This window comes from Durio zibethinus, chromosome 17 (assembly GCF_047325235.1).
Source record: "Durio zibethinus cultivar Kanyao isolate XHJ-2024 chromosome 17, ASM4732523v1, whole genome shotgun sequence".
NCBI classification, from domain to species: domain Eukaryota; kingdom Viridiplantae; phylum Streptophyta; class Magnoliopsida; order Malvales; family Malvaceae; genus Durio; species Durio zibethinus.
Genome location: NC_143178.1, coordinates 21649219 through 21658379, shown reverse-complemented (window position 1 = coordinate 21658379; position 9161 = coordinate 21649219). Strand labels below are relative to the sequence as shown.

Sequence of the window (9161 nt, the reverse complement as noted above, 5' to 3'; positions counted from 1 at the left end):
TCAGTTAGATTATGATTAATCAGATGATTAATAAGGGCTGGAGTATTAGGTTTGGTTTGGGTAAAAGCTTTTAAAAGATAAGAGTGCTTCCTACAATAGAGAATTACAGTTATAGATCAAGGTTAGGCTATGAGATAAAAAAATGCAGAACAACAACAGATGGACAAAGAAAGAACCAATGATCTTTCTCTATTTGAATGAAACTTTCATTCTTGGAGGATACATGCACTAGGAAGCTGAAGAGGACATAAAAGAAGAACCAAAATGGGAAGAAGCCTTTGCTAAGCTATCCAGCCATATAATGGATAATGGAAGTCAAAATGAGGAAGCTTTGGTTTACCACTGCTTACCAGGATATAAATTACAAAATTGAAAGATCATCCAGATGCCTGTTGTTTTTTATTTTTCTTTAATGTAATCACATCTCCTAATTGCTTATGCCTAAAAGCATTAGGATGAACTCCTATGTTTGGGCCTTTTATTTTTCATTATGTTAATAAAAGTATAAGCATGCATTTTGTTCATTTCTTCCATTCCATTCATTATCCTATCAAAATTTTTTGCCAATATTTCCTATTCCATTAACTTTTAGGTCCTCAAATGAATACGAAAGTAATCATGATAATGATCTAGGGTTTAACTTTGAAAATTCAATTAATATCGATGAACTTGATACTGAAGAAGATTTTGAAGAATAAACTTTATCTTTGGATTTAATGAGACTAATTGAACAGGAAGATAAATCCATTAAACCTCACCAAAAAGTGGTTGAATTGATCAATTTGGGTAATGTCGAAAAAAAGAAAAAAGTTAAGATTGGTACTTCACTCTCAGTGGTTGATCGATAATGGTTAAACGATTTACTTCAAGAATTTATGGATGTATTTGCCTGGTCCTATCAAGATATGTTTGGACTCAACATTGAAATAGTGGAGCATAGGCTACCATTGAAGCCAAAATATAAACTAGTACAACAAAAGTTGAGAAAAATGAAACCAAAGATGCTATTAAAAATCAAAGAAAAAATAAAAAAAATAATTTGATGCAGGCTTTCTGAAAGTGGTCAAGTATCCTAAATGGATAGCTAATATAGTACCTGTCCCTAAGAAGGATAAAAAAGTACGAATGTGTATAGATTATCGAGATTTAAATAGAGGTAGTCTAAAAGATAATTTTTTTTTACCTCATATAGACACCCTGGTAGACAATACGGCCTGACATTTAGTATTCTCTTTTATGAATGGGTTTTTTAGTTACAATCAGATAAAAATGGCCTAAGATGATAAGAAAAAGACTATATTTATCACTATGTAGGGAACATTTTATTATAAGGTCATGCCTTTTAGACTAAAAAGTACTGGGGTAACTTATCAAAGAGCTATGGTAACCTTCGTCCATGATATGATGCATAAGAAGATTGAAGTATATGTGGATGACATGATCACCAAATCTCGAAAAGAAGAGGATCACGTAGTCAATCTCAAAAAATTATTTGAGAGATTGAGAAAGTTTTAGCTCAAACTAAATCTGGCTAAATGTACATTCGGAGTCAGGTAAAAAAAGTTACTAGATTTATAGTCAGTAAAAGAGAGATAGAAGTTAACTTGGACAAAATTCAAGCCATTTAAAATTTATCCCCTCCAAGCACACAAAAAGAGGTTCGAGGCTTTTTAGACAAATTGAACTATATTTCTCAGTTCATTTCTTAACTCACTTTTAAATGTGACCCCATTTTTAAACTTTTTTGAAAAAATAATCCTGGTGAGTGGAATGAACAATGTCAAGAAGCTTTTGATAAGATTAAACAATACTTATCAAACCCTCAAATATTAGCACCTTTTGTTCTCGAAAAACCATTGATTTTATACATAGTAGTACATGAAGAATTAATGGGTTGTGTGTTGGGCTAACAAGATGAATCTGACAGAAAAAAGAGAGTTATTTATTGCCTGAGTAAGAAATTCACAGAGTATGAGTCCAAATATTCATCACTAGAGAAAATATGTTATGCTTTGGCTTGGACAACTAAAAGACTCAAGCAATATATGCTTTACCATATAACTTGGCTGATGGCTGAATTAGATCCCATCAAATATATCTTCAAGAAGCCATCGCTATCAAGAAGAATTGCTAGATGGCAAGTAATGCTTTCAAAATATGATATAGTATATATGAGTCAAAAAGTAATCAAATGAAGTGTCATTGTTGAATTCTTGGCAGAGAGAGCTGCTGATGATTATGAAGCTATGAAGCTAAATTTTTTAGATAAATAATTAATGGCCATCTCGAGGATAGAAAAAGGTAATGGCAAGGAAGAGATATGGAGAATGTACTTCGATGGGTTTGCCAATGCCATGAGGCATGGGATTGGAGCAATCTTAATATTTCTAACAGAGCACTACTATCATGTTATAGCAAGATTGAACTTTAATTACACCGATAATGTAGCTGAATATAAAGCTTGTGTTATGGGACTACATGATGCTTTGGAGATAGGAAATTTGAAGTGTTAAAGGTGTTTGGGGATTCAACTCTAGTCATTTATCAATTAAAAAGTGAATGGAAAATAAGAGATTCGAAACTTATCCCTTATCACAAATACATCTTAGAGCTATGTAAACAATTCAAGATAATTCAATTTGAACACTTGCCTCGTGAAAAAAATTAGATTACAGATGCCTTGGCTACCTTGGTTACAATGGTACTAATCGGTGATACTACTGAAATTCAGCCTATCAAACTAGATATCAAAGACATGCCAGTACACTGTGCCAACTTGAAAGAGGAGGAAGATGGCCATCCTTGGCATCATGATATTATGTGATATCTAAAGAATCAGCAGTACCTAAATCGAGCAACAAAAAGTGATGAGAGAGTTTTGCGAAGATTGGCTATGGGATTCTTTTTAAATGAAGAAATTTTGTACAAAAAGGCAAAGACCAAGTATTATTACATTGTGTATGTGCCTCTGAGGCTAGAAAGATTATTGAGAAAGTTCACAATGGCGTATGTGGAGCACATGCAAATAGGCATATGATGGCAAGATAGGTTATACGAGCTGGATATTACTGGTTGGCAATGAAAAAAGATTGCATTAATTATGCTTGAAAATGCCATAAATGCTAGATTTATGCTAACAAGATTCATGCTCTACCCAGTGCTTTACATGTTATAGCACCACCTTAGCCATTTTTTATGTGGGGGATGGATGTCATTGGTCATATCATAACAAAGGCCTCAAATGGGAATAGATTCATTTTTGTGATGATTGATTACTTCACTAAATGGGTCAAAGCCACCTCTTTCACAATTGTGACTAGATCAGCGATCTGTAAATTCATCAAAAGAGAAATAATTTATAAATATCGACTCTTAGAAAGAATCATCTCAGGTAATGTAAAGAACTTAAATAATAAAATGATGTATGAAATATGTGTTCAGTTCAAGATCAAACACTACAATTCAACTTCATATCATCCAAAAATGAATGAGACAGTGAAAGCTACAAATAAGAACATCAAAAAGATTCTAAAGAAAATGACTGAAATATACAAAGACTAGCATGAGAAATTACCTTAGTTTTCCTTCTATGTGCACTTCTATGTGTCATTAAACTTTTATGTGCACTTCTACTGGGGCTACTCTGTTTTCCTTAGTTTATGGGATAGAAGCTGTATTGCCAATAGAAGTAGAGATCCCATCCTTAAGAGTTCTAAAGGAAGTGGGATTAGAAAAAATTGAATGGGTCCAATAGCGATATGAACAATTAAACTTCATTAAAGAAAAAAGATTAGTAGCACTCTGTCAGTGCCAATTGTACCAAAAAAGAATGATGAGAGCTCATAAAAAGAAGGTCAAACCTCATCAATTTCGGGAAGGAAAATTGGTATTGAAAAAAATTCTTCCAAGTTAACATGATGATAGAGGAAAATAAACTTCAAATTGGGAAGGACCATATGTGGTCAAAAGAGTTTTTTCGAAAAGAGCCTTAATCTTGTCAAAAATGGATAGAGATGAACTTCTTAGTTCTATTAATTCTGATGCAATGAAGAAGTACTTTGCTACATTAAAAAAAATTCAAGTTAAAAACCCGAAAGGGCTGCTCGATTTAAAAAAAAAAGTTCAAGTTGAAAATCCAAAAGGGCAGCTTGGATCCAAATAAAAAGGTTCAAGTTGAAAACCTTGAAAAACAACATGAATTAAATGAAAGCAAACTTGGGTGAATAGAATATGGCATCATTTGGAAGGCATACCAGGGACAGTGAAGTTCAAAAAGCTTTAAGTTGTCGGGGCATCATATTTTGGTTGAGTCTTTGAAGGAGATCCAAGATTTGTTGTCATGGTTATCTAATCATTTGTTTTGGGGTATTGCTACCCCAAATAGTTGTTATTGTACACTTTTTTTTTTATTTCTATACCATAATTTATAATTTATTGCTTATCCAAATAAATAAAAGTTGTCTTATTATTCTCTCTTAGTTTTATACATTGCCAATATATTTGTCCTTTCTATTTATACCTTGCCATGAATGGAAGAAGTGCATAACTTACATCCCACACTTTGAAATTGAGATAATGATTAATAATTGAATAAAGTCACAAGAAATCTGTGTTACTTTAAAGGATTAAAAGAGACAAGGACTAAAGATAAACTCATCCAAAATAAAAACAAATAGCTAATAGCCTTCTTGGGGATAACGATAAATATTCAAGCTAATAAATGTTGGTTTCTTTGCCAAAGGTGTGCAAAAATGAGAATGCGAAAGCCTTAGTACCATAATTAATGTTTTATTTGAATCCTAGATAGGACATGCACTTACATCATTCACTTGATCTGAACTCATTTGACTTCATTTCATTTGACTCATGGTTTCATCCCGATTGCTTGATCTTGGCCAATCCAAATCATTTTTCATGATTTGTGATTTCATCTCGATCATTTTCGATCTCGACTTAATCTTGGTCGCTTCATTTTGACTCGTGATTTCATCCCGATCATTTGATCTTGGCTCAATCTAGATCATTTCTCATGATTTATGATTTTATCCTGGTCATTGTTCATCTCGACTCAGTCTTGGTCACTTTATTTTGACTCATGATTTTGTCCTAGTCACTTGATCCTGGCTTAATCCATATCATTTCTCATGATTTGTGATTTCATTCCAGTCATTTCGACCTCAACTCGATCTTGGTCACTTCATTTTGACTCGTGGTTTTATCCTGGTCACTTGATATTGGCTCAGTCCAAATCATTTATCATGATTCATTATTTCATCTCGATTATTTTCAACCTCGACTCATCCTGGTCTCTTCATTTTGACTTGTGGTTTTAACTCGATCACCTGATCTTGGTTCAGTCTAAATCATCTTTCAGATTCATGGATCATTTTTGATTTGACTCGAACGGAATGGGTGTTTAGGTCTTTACAGCATCCCGTCTAACAAATATGTGTAAAAAGAGGTAGCTGTAGATACCTATTTGTGTCCAGGCCAAATCGGATTGATTTTCTTTATATTTTTAGCACCATTATTAATGTCACTATTATTATTATTATTATTATTATTATTATTATTATTATTATTATTATTATTATTATTATCTTTTTCTTTCTTTAGTATTTTTGTATATATTATAATGTAGTATTATTGATGCCATTATTATTATTATTATTATTATTTTCTGATTTTTTTTCTTCTTTCGTTTTTTGCTCCAATCCACATGTGCAAAAAAAAAAGATGGAATTGAAATCAAAATCCCTTGGTCAAAGTGTTGATACAATTGTTGAAATTTTGGACAAAAAATAATGCTGGACAGAATGCAATCCCAAGATTCAAGCCTGGGATTGATTTTTTCTGTTTCCTAAAATTGATCCTAGGACTGCCTATAAATTCAATCGACTCTACAGAGAAAAAGACATAGAAAATTTATTAGAGAAATTTTGGGCATAAGGAGTTCTGGGAGTTTGATTCTGGGATTTTGGGTTCAATATGAAGTTGTGGTTTGATTTTAGATTTTTGGGTTAGAATTAGGGTTCAAGACAATTCTAAAAGTAATCAGGACAAAATTTGAGAGAAATTAGAAAAGATTTGAAGAAATTTGGGTTTTTTTTTAGAAATTTTTAGGTTTTTTTGGGTTTGGATGAATTTGTCGATAATGGTTTGAATTTTTTGGTGAAGTTTTCGGCGACTGATTGAATTTTTCGACCACATTCCAACTAGTTTTCTAAAACTAGTGGGTTTTCCAGTTTTTGATTGAATTTTTTGACAACATCCCTAGAAACTGGTGGGATTTTCAGTTTTGGATTGAATTTGCTGATGGGTTTTTGGGAAATTTTTAGAGAGAAGGCAAAGAAAACTGGAGGTAGAAAAAGGGAGCCGAAATTGTTTGAGAAAAATTGCTGAAGATTACCTTTTATACTGACCCAGAACGATGTCATTTTGGATACCTAGGATTCGTGTGCTGACTCACGCTCCAACTCGACCCAATCGTAGGTTTTTTTTTTTTCATTTTATTTTTATTTTAAATTCATTTTTTATTACTTTTCTGGTTTTATTTTTTAAAAGAAATATTATTTCTGCCATTTTTAGTTTTAAAGTAAAAAAGAGGAAAAAAATGATTCCAAATAGAAAAAAATCTTCTCAAATAAAGTTTTCAAAAGATGTTTATGAAATCTTTTCAATAAAAATAAAAATATATAAAAAAAGAAATCTTTTTCAAACAAAAAAAAATCCTTACAAAATAAATTTATAGAATTCACTAAACTATTGAAAAATTTTATAAATTAATTTTTAAAAAACTAAAAAATAATAAATAATAAAAAATAAAAAATAGTTTTTATCTTTTAAACTATTGGAGAATTGCTTTAAATTAAATCCTATCAAATGGAGACTTTATTAAATAAAATACCTTAATAAATCTGATGACGGAACCTCTTCAGAATGAGATACTAGTCTCTATGAATACTCATGTGGTGAAAGAATTATCTTAAGTTTCTACTAAACTATTACGATAATTTTAAAATTAATTTTTAATATTAAATTATTTGATAAGTCATAAAAAAATGATCAAGGCTTGGATAATTTGAAATCAAATTGATACTATCATTTAGTTGGACATTACGGGGGTACTATAACTTTTTTAATGTGTAATCGATTCTTGAATTCAATATCTATTTTCACATATTAAAATATTTATCAGGTAACCAATCACATCTAGATAAAAAAATTAGTGACGATTCCTCTAATTTATATTTAACAGTAGATCTGTAAATCTATATATTATGACATATAAAGAAAATTATGACATATAAAGAAACTGATCGAGCTGTGAAAGAGGAAAATGGAGAACAAGAATTCTTTCACAGTATGGGTTTTCAAGGAGAAAACACTTTTATGATCAGAACATCAGCTTTCCTGCTAACGTGCATTATGATAATTATATCAAACCAATTGGATAAATTGATGGGAACGATTAAAAGAGATGCCCAAAATTTTCACCATTCAATCTCCGGTGTGATTTAAAAGCATTGTTCTCAAGGACTGAACCAGATATTTGACCCCAATATTTTATCTTAAAATGAAATTCGCTTCCTTTATTTGATAATTAAGTTAGATAAAAGCACAGTACAATTAACAACAAAAGTGGACTGGAGAGGCCAGGGCCACACATTGTGGCTAAGATTGGTTACACAAATGCACTTTATTTCATTATTTTTTATCGGATAATGTTCAATCCACAGGACCAGACATTTAATTATTTGCCAAGAAACCCAGCATCCACCACCAAGTCATGTCCGCTGGCAAGCTCGGAATCCTGGGATGCTAGAAACAATACAGCATCAGCTACATGCTTCTCTTTGAGAACCACCCCTTTCAACTTAGCTTCCGACTCAAAAATCTTCTCAGCTTCCATTCCCGGCAGGGAACACACAAATGGGGTTGCCACCACATGTGGCGCCACGCTGTTTACCCTAATCCCGTGAACTCCAAGCTGCTTGCTCGCTGACCTTACCAATCCCAACACCGCATGCTTTGACATGACGTAATCAGTATATTCATCGCCACCAATGCTGGCAGCGACACTAGCCGTGCAGACGAACTCCCTCTGACACGCCTCTCAACCATGGCACGAGCCGCGTGTTTAACACACGCAGCCATTCCACGGAAGTTGACCGCGAATACGTGGTCAAAAGCTGCGATGTCTAGATCAAGAACGGTTTGATTGGAGGTGCATTTCTTGGAACGAATTATCCCAGCGTTGCTAAACATGATGTCAAGCTGCCCATAATTTTGGACCGTCCATTCCACCATAGCTTTGACTTGCTATTCATCAGAAACATCACAGTGAATGTAGCTGCACTTCTGGGAACCAATTAACGTGGCTACTTGCCGGCCCAGTTCATCTTGGATGTCAGCAATCACCTCAATACGGGCACCCTGATCAGCAAAAAGCCAGGCGGTGGCTTTGCCGATACCGCTTGCTCCACCAGTGATGATAGCTACTTTGCCTTCTAGCTTGTTATTAGACATTATGGGGATTAATCTTTGGTTTGCAACACAATGGCAAACAAAGAAGCGGTTAGCACTATCGCAAAGAGCCCCAAAGATATTCCAATGACATTTTTCCTTTTTCTTTTTCATTTTTAATAGAGAATAGTAACAAAATCGGCAAAAAGATATGGCAGCTAAGAACGAGACGCGAAAGATGCCAAACAATTAAAAAAAAAAAGAAGAAAGAGAAAGATCAGATAAAGACACTGTTGAATTTATGTTTTGGAAACAAAATGTTTTCAAGGTTGGAAAACATAGAAATTTATTATTTTTATATTATTTAAATTATTATTTTTAAATTTAAATTTATGAAAATTAAAATTTTAATTATTTAAATTAAAATATAACCTTTTATTAAAAAATTCAATAAAATTTTTAAATTATATATTTAAATATATCTTAAACATTTAATTTATATCTAAATAAATTTTTATTAACTGACGGCTTCAGTTTCGCGCTCTTCGGACGGTAGAGTCATAACAATATTATCTGATACTATTTTAATAGCGTGCGGATATCACTTTTTTATAAAATTAGATATGTCAACCTTTGATCAGATGCTCAATTTTCAAGAAGAAGCAAATACTAAACACACAATTACTCAAACTATC

General features: G+C 32.5%; 1 pseudogene; it reads right to left on the bottom strand.

The window, feature by feature from the left end:
- Nucleotides 1-7572: 7572 nt before the first annotated feature.
- On the bottom strand, nucleotides 7573-8751 carry LOC149514112 ((+)-cis,trans-nepetalactol synthase NEPS2 pseudogene; annotated as a pseudogene).
- Nucleotides 8752-9161: the final 410 nt, after the last annotated feature.